The sequence below is a fragment of the Peromyscus leucopus genome, chromosome 12, assembly GCF_004664715.2.
Source record: "Peromyscus leucopus breed LL Stock chromosome 12, UCI_PerLeu_2.1, whole genome shotgun sequence".
NCBI classification, from domain to species: Eukaryota; Metazoa; Chordata; class Mammalia; order Rodentia; family Cricetidae; genus Peromyscus; species Peromyscus leucopus.
Window position 1 is genome coordinate 76,401,589 of NC_051073.1, and position 13,444 is coordinate 76,415,032.

At 52.2% G+C, this 13,444-nt stretch overlaps 1 long non-coding RNA gene across 1 annotated transcript; it reads right to left on the reverse strand.

The window, feature by feature from the left end:
• Positions 1 to 1,074: 1,074 nt before the first annotated feature.
• Positions 1,075 to 12,717, reverse strand: LOC114684669. The gene is made up of 7 exons (XR_005092560.1): positions 12,379 to 12,717; positions 6,792 to 6,880; positions 6,448 to 6,510; positions 6,158 to 6,243; positions 2,156 to 2,261; positions 1,338 to 1,471; positions 1,075 to 1,161 (listed from the first exon to the last, which is right to left on the reverse strand). It is a non-coding gene; the product is annotated as an uncharacterized LOC114684669 (long non-coding RNA).
• Positions 12,718 to 13,444: the final 727 nt, after the last annotated feature.

Sequence of the window (13,444 nt, forward strand, 5' to 3'; positions counted from 1 at the left end):
GATCCCCTGGAACTGGAGTTACAGACAGTTGTGAGCTGCCATGTGGGTGCTGGGAATTGAACCGGGTCCTCTGGAAGAGCAGCCAGTGCTCTTAACCGCTGAGCCATCGCTCCAGCCCCAGTCCGGGAATTATTAAGGAGGTTGGCGGAGTCCAGTGGGCTGTTCCGACCACCTCTGCCCTTGCTCACATTCTGTGTTCAATCCGCTGTGGACTGAAAGGTGGCAGGCTTACAAATATTTGTTCCTTGTGGCCCGACTTTCATGAGTTCTATCAAGCTGGCTGATAAGATAACCTGCCCTGTGGGCTGGCATTGGCACCTGGGCTCCTGCGTGGCAGGTCACCTTGTGCACCACACTCTTTAATACCCAGGAGTCAATGCACAGGTTCTCAGTTACCGGTGGGAGGGGCACAGGCGAGGGGCCTCTGAAATTAGTTCTCTTTGTTCTGACTGTGATGTCTAGAAGTGACCCAAGATCCCAAGTTCGCACTTTTCATGCCAGGTGGCGACTAGCTCTGCACTCGCCCCGAAGAGCACTGAACCAAGAGGTTTTGGAAAGACTTGAAGTGACAGTCTCCTTTAATTATGCACAAAATCTCCAGATCTATTTCAGCCTTTGAAAAGTGAAACCCAGGAAGGCAGGTTCCCCAGCGGAGGGGAGGGGTTCGTGCCATGAAGTTCCCACCTCCGTTTCTCCTGTGTAATTTAATGAGTTGAGAAGGCTTATCAGTCAGGCTGCGCTGGCTCCAGACATGCTGCACCCTTCAGTCAGCAAAGGTCACCACAGAAAGGCTGGCTGGTCAGCCAGCCACTGGCAAGGTGAGCCGGGGCCAGGTGAAAAGCGAGAATCCTGCCTCAGTCACCCCTCTTCCCTTGTTCAGGGCAGACCAACACGGAGTCCCCTGTACCCCCTGAACTGTCCCTGCCCTCCTGGCTTTGAGTCTGGGGCTCCAGTGGAAAGTGGGGCTCACTGTCTCCCACCTCTGATGGCCTCAGACTCTCTCAGACTTCTTCTTCTTCTTCTCCTCCTTCTCCTCCTTCTCCTCCTCCTTCTCCTCCTTCTCCTCCTTCTCCTCCTTCTCCTCCTCCTCTTCCTCCTCCTCCTCATCCCGAGGCAGTGTCTCCCAAATCCCAGGCTGGACTTGAATGTACCATACAACAACTGAGGATGACATTAAACTTCTGACTCTCCCAGACCTCAGAGGAGAAAGCCTGCTGCCTGGACTACCCGGCTCCCCAGTGACCCCCGAAGACTCTCCCCCGGCCAGGGACCAACCCCCAAAGCACGTTGAGGAAATCTGAGTCACAAACAGCATGGTCTCATTCAGTCAGCCCCACCTGAGGTCTGTGAGAACACTTCCTGGCTGGGGTGTTTGCCTTTCTCAGTGTTTGCCACGCCTCGTATCTGGAAGATGCGCTTGGTAGACACAGTGGGCCCTAATGAAATAGATTTTCCCAGTAGTCACAAGATTCTGGAACAAAAAGAAATTGCAGAGGTCAAGTCACCCAAACCCCTTTCAAATTAAAAAAAAAAAAAAAGTTGGTTTTCAAGACAGAGTCGTATCATGCAGCCCAGGCTGACCTCCAAAGCACACCTTTTCTGTCTTATCTTACCTTCCCGAGTGCTGAAGTTGCAGGCCCAACGACCACACCGGCCTGAACGTTTTGATTTTGGGGTGGTGGTACCGAACAGGGGCTGGTGTAAGGCAGGCTGGCCTCTAGCTCACTTTATAGCCTAGAATTTGCTTAGTCTTCCTTCCTGTCTCCCTAGTGCTAGGACTATGCATGTACCACCACACATGGTTTATTAACCCGGGCACCTGCAGACTAGGCAAGCATTCGACCGATCCCCACCCCTGAATTTTAACGGCTCCACCCCATCCACTGTTTTACAGGGGGCTAGACCTGTAAGGGACTTCCGGGCAAGCAGTGATCTAGTCAGTTGAAGCAGCTAAGACTCCCCAGTGAGGATATATGTAGAATGCAAAGAGTAGGGGACAGAGCTCCTCGGCTTTGGGAGGGATGGTCCATGGCGAGGATGATGTAGGAAGAGTGCTCTGGGACAGAGCCATGCCCCGGATTCCCCGCTGTGGTCATCCCTTTCAACAGCTGAGGCGGAGCTGCTCCTGTCCAAGGGGAGGGAGGTGCAACTTTACCTTATGTCCGTTAGGAGCAAGCCCCGCCCCCGAGTCCGGCCTGAGTTCAAACGCAGTGTGGGAGAGTCAACCATGGTGTCATGGTGTCATGGCCCAGTCTCATCAGCTGCATGGAGATGACAGCAGGCTGGTAACAGATGATGCATGCAACCTGCCTGGCCATAGGTTCTCAACCTTCCCAACGCTGCCACCCTTTAATATACAGGTCATGTTGTGGTGACCGCCCCAACCATAAAATTATTTCATTGTTACTAATGTTGCTACTGTTATGAATTGTAATGTAAATATCAGGTATGCAGGATATCTGATATGCAGACTGGGGGGGGGGGGTTCAGCTCCTTGAGAACCGCTGCCCTAGACTCTAGGGCTGTGCCTCACTTGCTGCTGGATCCTGAGGGTCCCAGACAACATACAGCATACAGACAACATTCTGTTTGTGTTTATCATTACCTGCGTCCAGTTATTATTCTTTATACGGCCTGGAGCTTTGCTTGCTCTGCCTTGGTCACCTTTCCTGACTTTTTTTGGTCATGGCCAATTTGGCCTAATGCCCTGATTGCATCCGCGTGGTGTGCTCCCGCCCCCTGCAGACTCAGCCTGCAGGGGCTGCTGGGCTTCCGCCTTTTCCCACCTGCAGGGGGAGTGGGAGCACCACCCAGCCTGCCCATCCCTGGCTTCGCTGCCCATCCCCCTCCCACGGCTATTCCCTTTTCTGTATTTTGAAATCCTGGCCATCCTCCCCTGACTTACTGGGCTCTGCCTAATAAGCCAGGAGTGGCAGGAAAAAAAAAAAAAATCTACATTGCTTTTCCCTGAGAAGGTTGTCCACTTATTTTTGTTTTGTCTGACTCAGAACTGCCTGATGTCATTCCCTTCTCTGACAAATGGGACCCTCAGCAAAGAAGGACACAGAGCCAAGGCAAGAAGGGAGGGACCAGCGGCGTTCTGGAGGGTTAGGGGGTTTCCCACCAAGTGCAGGCAGCTGGACAGTTTTCTGTGTCGGGGCCATCGATCTCAGGAAGACAAAACACCTTTTTCTGGGTGATTCTGGCAAGGCTGGCCCAAGAGGTTCTTCCCATATGCCTCTGCTTCCTGAGGGTTCAGGCACAGAGAAGGCAATGGCCGCCTCCTTCACCTGAGGGTTTAGCACAGAGAAGGCAATGGCTGACTCTTCCACCTGAGGGTCCAGCACAGAGAAGGGAATGGCTGACTCTTCCACCTGAGGGTCCAGCACAGAGACAGGCCCTGGAGTATCTCAGACACCCTCTCACCTTGCATTTCTCAGCAACTGAGGATTGGCATTCACTTTGATACAGTGAAAATTAGTAGGATTTAGGAAAATATAAGATAAATGATTCAACTCTGCAAATGAACCTGAAGGCTGGGTGTGGTGGTTGGTACCCTTCTGTAATCCCAGCATTCAGGAGGCCAAGGTAGGGGGACTGCCACAAGTTCGAGACCAGTTTGGTCCATTGAAGTATTTTCCTATATTGTTCTATTATTAATAATAAATAAACAAATACCCAGGAGTCAGATATTGGGGTAAAAACCTGATAGATCCACAGAGCAGCCTAAGAACAATCAGCTGATCCTGCCTCTCCACACTTCCCACATCGAAAAGACTTTGAATCTCTCTAAATTCCTCCCTATATCTTCCTGTGCCCCCCATCTGGGTCCTCCAAAATCTCTATGGCTAATTCCGGTCAGTCAATCTCTGACTCCACCTCTTGATTCTAGGTAAACCTCATCAGCAGTCTTGAAGTGTCAGTGTAAACAAATAGCCCGCAGCATCCTATATAGCAAGTTTCATGTCCACCAGAACAAAACAAGCTCCTGTCTCAAGAAAGTAGAATAAAAATAATTAACATGAGCCCACAGGCAGGCGCAGACCTGAATGGATCAGATGGTGCCAAGTGAGAAGTTTCTGAAGAAGAGGGAACACTAACTGGGTGCCGCAGCTCACGCCTGCAAGTGCTCCCCTGGGAGGTGGAGACTGGGATCCAGTCGATCAAGGCCGTTCTCAGCTACACAGTGGCTTGGAACCGGGACTACATGAGACCCGCGTCAAACAAACAAATCCACAGACAGGATAGAAACGAACAATTAAAATAAGAGCCACAGCCTTTGCCACTGAGCTAAGGCCTGCCGGAGGTTAGACTTCTGCGATCTGTACTGAAACTGCAAAGTAAAATTCTCAGTCGTGAACACATGCATTGGTCTCTGTGCTTCTTTAAATCAGACAGGCAAACACCCGACACTGTTCACTTTCATGTCTTTGGTGGTTTGAATGAGAATGGCCCCCACAGGCTCATATATTTAAATGCTTAGTCACCAGGGAGTGGCACTGTTTGATAGGATTAGAAGGGTTAGGAGGCATGGCCTTGTTGGAGGAAGTGTGTCACTGGGGGGTGGGTCTTTGAGGTTTCAAAAGCCCAAGCCAATGTTCCTCTGCCTCTCTGTCTCTGTCTCTGTCTCTGTCTCTGTCTCTGTCTCTGTCTCTCTCTCTCTCTCTCTCTCTCTCTCTCTCTCTCTCTCTCTCTCGGCTTATGGACCAGGATGTAACTCTCAGCTGCTGCTCCAGCACCGTGTCTGCCTGCATGCTGCCATGCTCCCCACCAGGATGACAATGAACTAACCCTCTGATCCTGTAAGCCAGCCCCCAATTAACTCTTTTCCTTTATAAGAGTTGCCGTGGCCATGGTGTCTCCTCACAGCAACAGAACAGTGACTGAGACAATGTCTTTGTAATGACAGTCAAACCAGGGTTCAATGAACTAAGTAAGCAGGAATGTTAGGTCTGTGCAGGGCTTTTAAATTTTATTTATTGTTATTTGGAGTGGGTGGATGCCTGCGTCGCGGCACACATGTGGAGGTCAGAGGTTAACTTCAGGAGCCAGTTTCTCCTTTTTTACCTCTACGTAGATTCTGAGGATGGAACTCTGGTTGTTGGCTCGCAGGACAGGTACCTTTATCTGCTGATGTCATCTTACTGCTTTAAGGTCGGTCTCCTGTTTGTCTGAGTGCAGATCTCCCCACCAGCGCCCTGAAGGCCAGCAAGGGCAAGAATGGCTCTGACCATGACCACGGTTGTGGCAACAGTGTCTCTACCACAGCCACGGGTCTTTTGTAAAACAGTGTCTCTGACCATGGCCACAGGTCTTTTTGTGGCAACAGTGTCTCTACCACAGCCACAGGTCTTTTGTAAAACAGTGTCTCTACCACAGCCATGGGTCTTTTGTGGCAACAGTGTCTCTGACCACGGCCACAGGTCTTTTGTAAAACAGTGTCTCTGACCACGGCCACAGGTCTTTTGTGTCAACAGTGTCTCTGACCACGGCCACAGGTCTTTTGTAAAACAGTGTCTCTACCACAGCCACAGGTCTTTTGTAAAACAGTGTCTCTACCACAGCCATGGGTCTTTTGTAAAACAGTGTCTCTGACCAGAGCCACAGGCCTTTTGTGGGAAGAGAGGTCTTAGGTTCAGTCTGGAAGATGAAGAGGCAGGTCTTGGTAGTGGCAGGCATGAGGTACTTTCTGAGGTGCACAGCCTCAAGACTGGAGTGTGAAGTTAGGGAGTCCTAGAGTTAGGGCCATCTTTACAGGCAGAGCCCAGAACAGCTCAGGGGAGCTGGCGTTTGACTCCAGCATGGCCCCATGCGCCAAAGCTCCATGCATGGGCTAACCTTTTGTCCCAGGCCCTCTACCTCATCTTTACCTCATGTGTCTGCTCTCAGCCTATTTCACAATAGTCTTTGAACTCTAAGAATGACCCCCTTCTCTGGCCACCAAAATCACCTCAGTTCCTGGAGCTGAATGGCACCCAAGGCCTAGGGTACTCCAGCATCAGGACTTACGGCCTGGAGACTGGTACAGAGAGAATGGCGGGGAACGGGCATGTGAAGAGAGGGAGGAACGCTTGTTGGATCTTAGATGAGACCACACTCTGTGTGCTACCACACAGACAGCGTGACTGAGACACCTTCCTGGAACTGATCTACCCACCCTGTGGCATAAGCCAAGACGACCAGCTGTGGGCCTCAGTGACTCCGCTTCAGTCTGGTTCTTTTGACTTTCAGTTCCTGTGACCTCTGAGGAATGAGAGCAGGAAGGTGGGTGACTCAAGAAGAAGCAGCGGTTTTTTTTTTTCAAACTCCCAGCAGCCCCAGCCCGAGGCAGCCCTGGCGCTACTTTCCTCCACAGCCCTGACTCCCGGGGGCCTTTTTTTTTTTGCTTCTGGGAGGCTCAAGGCTCCATGATCAGCCGGCCATACTCTGGCCTGGGAGTCCTGATACCTCTTCACACTGGACATTGCTGCTTTTTCGTGACATTCTCTGTTCCATCCGGGGGCGTTGTCACTGGGAGTGAACAGAAAACAATGGGCTCTGGTGACCCGAATGCTATCAGTATTTGCCTTCCTGCCTCGTCACTCTGTGGCAGGCTCTGACGCACAGGTGACACTGTGTGGATCTTCACCTGGCTACCCAGCCACTTGTATCCCAGAAAGCCTCGCCCTCATCTGCTCTTATGGATCCCACCAGCGAGTTCCCTTGGGAGTCCATTTATCTTTACTCCATCTTTCTGTGCAAACTGGACCTCAGAAAATCTGCCAAGCTTTTAGAGACAACTGTTAACCTACCCTTGTAGGCACACGGATGGCACAGTCATCCAACTTCAGGTGTTACGGGCTGCAGTGTAGCTCCATGCATGAGACCCCGGGTCCCACCCCTAGCGTGGCAAAATAAAGTAAATGAAGATTTTGGACGATAAAAAAAGTTTGTAGAGTCAAGCGGTGGTGGCCTATGCCTTTAATCCCAGCACTCGGCAGGTAGAGGCAGGCAGACCTCTGTGAGTTCGAGGCCAGCCTGGTCTATAAAATGAGTTCCAGAATAGTCAGGGCTACATAGAGAAACCCTGTCCTGAAAAAAAAAAAAAAAATTTTTTTTTTTAAATGTAGAGAATCCTTAAGTAGGGTCAGAGAATAAGATTTCAAGTCATCCTTAGATTGGAACAGGAACTGAAATTCAAGTCATCCTTAGATTGGAACAAGGAACTGAAATTAGCAAGTTGAGATTTACCACTGGCAAATGCGGACTTCTGCCTTCAGGCTCAAACCCCTAGCGATACAGCTGGGTGGGTTCAGTATCTGGACGATGGAACTCAAGGACAGCAAGCTCGGTGTGTGCCACGAGTGTGACACACACTCAGCCATCACGGGGGAGCGGGGCTGGTGACGTGAAGTCCCCGAGGAGGAGGAGGTGGTGGTGAAATAGACGGTGTTCTCAGCACTGCTGGACCCGACAGGGTGGCATCCACATGACCCAACCATGCATGAGAGAGTGGGAGCAGGAGCGTGCGGGAAATCTAGAATTCTGACAGATGCAGGCCATGAAAGAACCAAGAAGGTTTAGAGACCGAATTTAAAAACAAAGAAAATATTTGAAGGGAACACAAACACTGTTTTTAGTGCCGGAAGGGCTGTCCTGTGCAGGAGATAAAGCAGCCCCACCCTAGGGGACAAAGCAGGCCGTGGAGCAGAGAGAAGGGCTGACTCTCTCTGGTGGCTAAGCAATGAGCTCCCCGTCACGGGGGGCAGCCAAGCAGTCGCCAGCTGGGGGTGGTGCAGAGAGAACACTCGAGTTCAGCAGAGAACTCAGATGCTCTGATTCAGGGGTGTCTGTCACGACTGGTTCTTCCCTACATGCGAGCGCCCAACACGCCCAACACTCTTTGGAAAAGCACTAAGGCCACTGGACATTGGCAGTATTCCTCAGCTGCTTTTAGACCAAGCTTTAAGATTTCAGCTAAAGTGCTGGGGAAGACGGCCCAGTAGGTAAAATGTTTGCCACGCAACCTGCAGACCTGAGTTTTATCATTGTTAATAATAGAAAATGTTTAATTAAAAAAAAAAAGCTAGGCACAAGGTGAGGAGGGAGAGAGTGGATCCCTGGGTCTCAAGGGCCGGCCGGCCTAGCCATATGGGTAAATTCTAGTTTCCGAGAGAGCTCCTGTCTCAAAAAAATAAGGTGGAGAGTAATTAAGAAAAACATTGAGCCAGGCGGTGGTGGCGCACGCCTTTAATCCCAGCACTCGGGAGACAGAGGCAGGCGGATCTCTGTGAGTTCGAGGCCAGCCTGGTCTCCAAAGTGAGTTCCAGGAAAGGCGCAAAGCTACACAGAGAAACCCTGTCTCGGAAAAAAAAAAAAAAAAAAAAGAAAAGAAAAACATTGGATGGCAACCTTTGGCCTCCACACACAAATATACATATCTTCACACATATGTACATGCACTCAAACATGCACACATACAAAAATTAACCAAAATTTCAGATAAAGGACACAGCTCCCGGGGATAACAACTTGGGTCCAAATTATGGCTTTGTTAATTTTTTAGCTGTGTGACCTTGAGCAAATCACTTAACCTCTCTGGTCTCCATTTTGCTAGTCTACATGTTAGGGATAATTATAGAGATGTTAGAAGGATTAAATAAATTAGCCTTTGGGAAGCAGTCAGAACACTGTGGGAACATCATGCTGTAAATGTGCTTGTTACATCCAATAGGCATATATAATGGCTGAAGACAGATGGTTCAAGGTCTTCGCTCTTAACTGGCTCCGTGGTAGCAGCCCTAACTGTAAACTCAAGAGCCCAGAGGCAGCAAACAAACAGACGAACTCCAGAAGTCACAGGCACAGACTCTGCTCGCCCCAGACGCAGGGTGACCCTCTCTGCTGCCAGGGTGGCCGACTCCCCCTCCTTCTTCTGGGGCCCCGAGCAGCCTGAGTGCACTGGAGGGCAGCCTGTGTTTGTTCCAGGGAGACACGGGGTCTGTGCCTCTCCCCGATTGTAACTGTCCTCCTGGCTTCTCCACATATTAGCCCAAATTAGTAAAAGGACTCGTAAAAGCGTTTACTAGGCTCAGACAGCCCAGCCACTTTCTCTGGCTGCAGGGCTTGGCAGCAGCAGCTGCTGGTGCTGAGGGCTGAAGGAGGTGCCCATTGCACCCGAACTCAGCCAGGTTCCAGCCAGCCAGCCAGCCGGCCAGTCATCTCACCCGAAGGACCATCGCGCGGGAGGCCCTGCCATGGTACACTGGCATGTGTCGGGCAGAGCTCACACTGACTACAGGCTGCGCAAAAGGAAAAGTCCCTTCGTCGGACTTGAAGTTGCAAAGGGAATCATTGGGTCGAGCTGAATATCTGAGGCAGGATCTCTCTCTATGTATGAGCCTGGCCTCGAACTCCTCATCTTTCATCATCTGCCAGCTTTTCATCTTGCAGGATGTCTAGCCCACTTTGCAAAGAGGGGAAAGAGAGCGTGGGGAATGGGAGCTGGCTCACACAGAGAACGTAGGGCACACTGGCTGGAACCGACCAGAAGAAGCCTACATCCCCCCAACCCAGTCCCACAGGATCTGGGTATAAGAAGAATGGGTGAGGCCGGCCGTCCCCATGGGGCGGGGAAGAGCGTGATCATTGCCATCACGTCTCTAAATTATTATTGTTGTTATTATAATAACTAGTGGGTTGAGTTGAGTGGGTGGTGGATGCCAGATAATTACCAAGACCCCCAAATTAAAGTGTGGAGTCTTGACTTTTCCACGGCTGCTCAAAGATGAAAATGAAAGCTGGCCTCAGGGAGCTGGGGAGGAGCCCTAATGGGAGACCAGGGAGCCAGACTGGAATGGCTGTGAAGAAGGGCCAGGCCCAAAGGTTGGAAAGCTGGGGTGAGACCTTAGGATCCTGGGCTACAGTATCTGCCCTGCCCTGCGATCCCAGGCCGCAGAGGCTCTGCTCTAGGAGCCCCAAGAACATGGTCACACCACCCCAGTGTCCTGTCCTGCATCTGGACTCCCTCATTGCCTGAGATTCCTTGGCCATGATGTGGGGACAGGAGTCACACCTGCCTTGAGGGGCTGTGGCCTGTAAGGTGAAATTGGAGGAGGCCCCGGGAAGTCAAGAAAGGTGGGTCTTTGTCCGCCTCTACTTTACTCAGGACCCCGACCGACTCCCTTGATATCTGGGTGACACTAAGAGGCAAGGGCCTGCTGTCTACCGAGTTCAGTAGAAATGCTAGACTTAGTTTCTCTTTGCTTAAGACAGAGCAACAAATTCTCTTCTGCCCTTGGCCCCTCCCTGGCCCTGAGGACTGTGAGATGGATGGAGATACGGTCCTGGGAGGCAGGGCTAATGACAGAGGGCTCTGTTATTATTGTCATTACTGCTCTGTCCAGCAGGCAGCAGGAGGTGACTCACCGTCTGCATTCTGAGGCCTGTCAGGACCTGCCTGCCAGGATCCCTCCATTTTAAGGCCTCATGGTTCCCAGCTCTCTGGCACCTTGGGGGCCCTCTGCTAATGGGTAGAAGGAGGAGGCGTCAGTTTGGGGAGTCAGGGTGTCCAGCTTTGAGTCAGGAGCACAGCAGGACTCAGGCAAGAGCGGGTTACGGGGACTGTGACCCTAGCTCCTAAGGAGAGGGTGACTCCTTCCCAAGAGTCAGGGCGGGATCAAGAACCTGGGCCTGGTGGGCTCCTCTCTGTGGGGAGCCCATGCAAGGGCCCACTCTGCCCTGGCCTCCGGGCCCAAGGAGCCTCTAGAACAGTGGTTCTCAACCTTCCCAATGCTGTGACCCTTTAATACAGTTCCTCATGTTGTGGTGACCTCCCTACAGCCATAAAACTATTTTGTTACTACTTCATAACTATAATTTTGCTACTGTTACCAATCATAATGTAAATATCTGACATGGAGGGTATCTGATATGTGACCCCCCCAAAGGGGTCAAGACCCACAGGTTGAGAACTGCTGCTGTAGACGCTGAGTAAGATGATTCTTACCCTGCTCCCCTTGTCTCCTAAAATCCTCTCTGCTGCAGGAGGCAGCCCCCAGCCCCCAGCCCCTGACACTAGACACCCCTGCAGACACAGGAGAGGACAGGGCTCCTCCTAATTGGTGCTTGGGGAGGAAAGGTCTCAGGGCAAGCTCCAGACCATGGGGTGGGAGTTCACAACCCAGGAGCTCTATCCCCCGAGGGTCAGGGGCAGGGGGTGGGGGAGGGGAGGGTTGGTGCTGGGTTCTGGCCACGTACACCTCTCCCCACCCCCACCCCCCCAGGTCTCTGCTGTGGTCCCTCAGCTGTTAGAGAACGTGACTTGAGTTTGCTTTTAATTGTGGAGCCGGAGGGAAATGGGCCTCACACCTGTACACAAGAAAATGAAGTCTGGAGACTCCAGGGCAGAGTGCAGGCCCTGACACAGACCCCAGGGCCTTCCCGGGGACCCGTGTCCATTTTGATTCCCTGAAAAATGACAGTGGTGTCTGTAACTATTTGCTGGTGAAGTGGGGGAGACAGAGGAGGCTCTGGGCTCTCCTTCCAGGCTGAGGCACATTTCCTCACATGCTTTCCTGTCCGTGGTTGTTCAGGCAGCACTTGCTTTATCCATTGATCTGGAACTTTGTTTGTTTGTTTGTTTTTTCGAGACAGGGTTTCTCTGAGTAGCCTTGGCTGCCCTAGAACTCTGTAGACCAGGCTGGCCTCGAAAACACAGAGACCCACCTGCCTCTGCCTCTAGAGTGCTGGGATTAAAGACATGTGCCACCACTGCCCAGCTTGATCTGGTACTTTATACTGAGATTTTAATTAGGTCCTAGGAATCCAGAGACAGACTATGGCAGGATCCTTGATGGTAACCTAGATGTTTGCTAGAGAAGACTGAAAAAAACAGAGATGAAGTAAATGAAGAGACAACGACATGGAAGAGTTGGTAGAAAGAGTTCTGCGTATTTGGGAATAATAAATAGTTTGACAGGCTGGAAAGACAGCCTCACAGTTAATCAATTATGCCTGCTACACTTCCAGAGGACCCAGGTTTGGTTCCCAGAACCCATGTTCATGGCTCAGAACTTTTTATCTCCAGCTCCAGGGACTCCAACACCCTCTTCTGGACTCGGTGGGCACCAGAACGCATGAGGTGCACGCACACATACAGATACGTTAATAAAAATAAAATAAATTGGAAACGGAACAACCCGGAGAGTGTGAGATGGTGTGAAAGAATGAAGGGACGGGGCGGTGGGGGGACAAGGCTGCAGGGTGGACTGAGACCCGCCCAGGGAAGGCGCAAGTCCAGCTTGGATCTGCGGGGCTCACTCCTAGGGGCAACACGGCTCCATTTGCATCTAATTTGCATCTCCCCTCCCCCACCCCTCATTGCCCACCCCTCCCTACCTGAGAGCATGCCGGTCCTCTTGGTCGTCTTGAGACTGGCCGTTAGGCTTCCGGAGAGGCTAACTACCAGCTGTGGTCACCAATGCACACTCGTTGCCTGCACAGGGGCCTCTCCACACCCTCGGCCACCCCTCTCACTGTGTGGCTGTTATGGAGTCTTCTCACCCTGGCATGCAGCAGGGTCAGGCTCTGAGGCTGGGCACAGGACTACACACCAATCCCTTCCCTCCCCTCTCCTGGTCTGACTCAGCTCCTGGCCTCCCAGCTCCCTCAGCTGGGCACTCCAGAGTGTCTTTAATCTCTCTCTCTCTCAGGGCAGCAAGCCTCCCTGCTTTCTGGCTGGTGGCTTGGCAGCCTCCTCCCCCCCACCCCCACCCCCCTCAACCCCCATCTCTGTCCCCCAGCTCTGGGAGCCTGGAGTATGGCAGCATGCTTCCTTTATGCCTAACTAGGAAAGAGGACTCTCTGGCAGAGGACGGAGGTGCATTTTGGGAGCGACAAGGCTTGAGCTGGGGCGGGGTGCGGGGGGGACTGGGAGACATTTGACTGGGCACTTCTCCCATCTGCAATCTAGTCTCACCTGCAAAATGGGGACATCAGGCCCCTGTGTGCAGGGGCGGGGGGGGGGCGCCACGCGTGCCAATCAAGGCAGGGCAAGATCGGTGAGACACGTCAGCAGGAACACACTTCTGAGATGGGACGACTTAGCTTCCAGCTAGAAAAACAGAAGCAAAGCCAAGCGGTGTCTCCATCGGTCGGGGCTCCACACTGTGAGGTGATGACTCAGGAGTGAGGCGGGAGGGGACGCTGTCCCCCACCCCCACGGGCCTCTACTAGCGGGAGGAGAAAAAGCACTTCCAAACCGGAAAGAAGGCAAGACAGCCGTGTGGGAGGTCCCCCGAAAGCCTCAGACAGGTGACTCCTACTGACCCGGGCCCTGCCGACCTGGTTGCAGTCTCACTGCCCAGCCCGCAGGGTGGCTGTGGAGCTGGTTGGTGGAGTTGGCTCAGGAAGAGTATTTTGTATCTGGCTTCTGGAATGACTAATGAATGAGCTGTCTCCACTG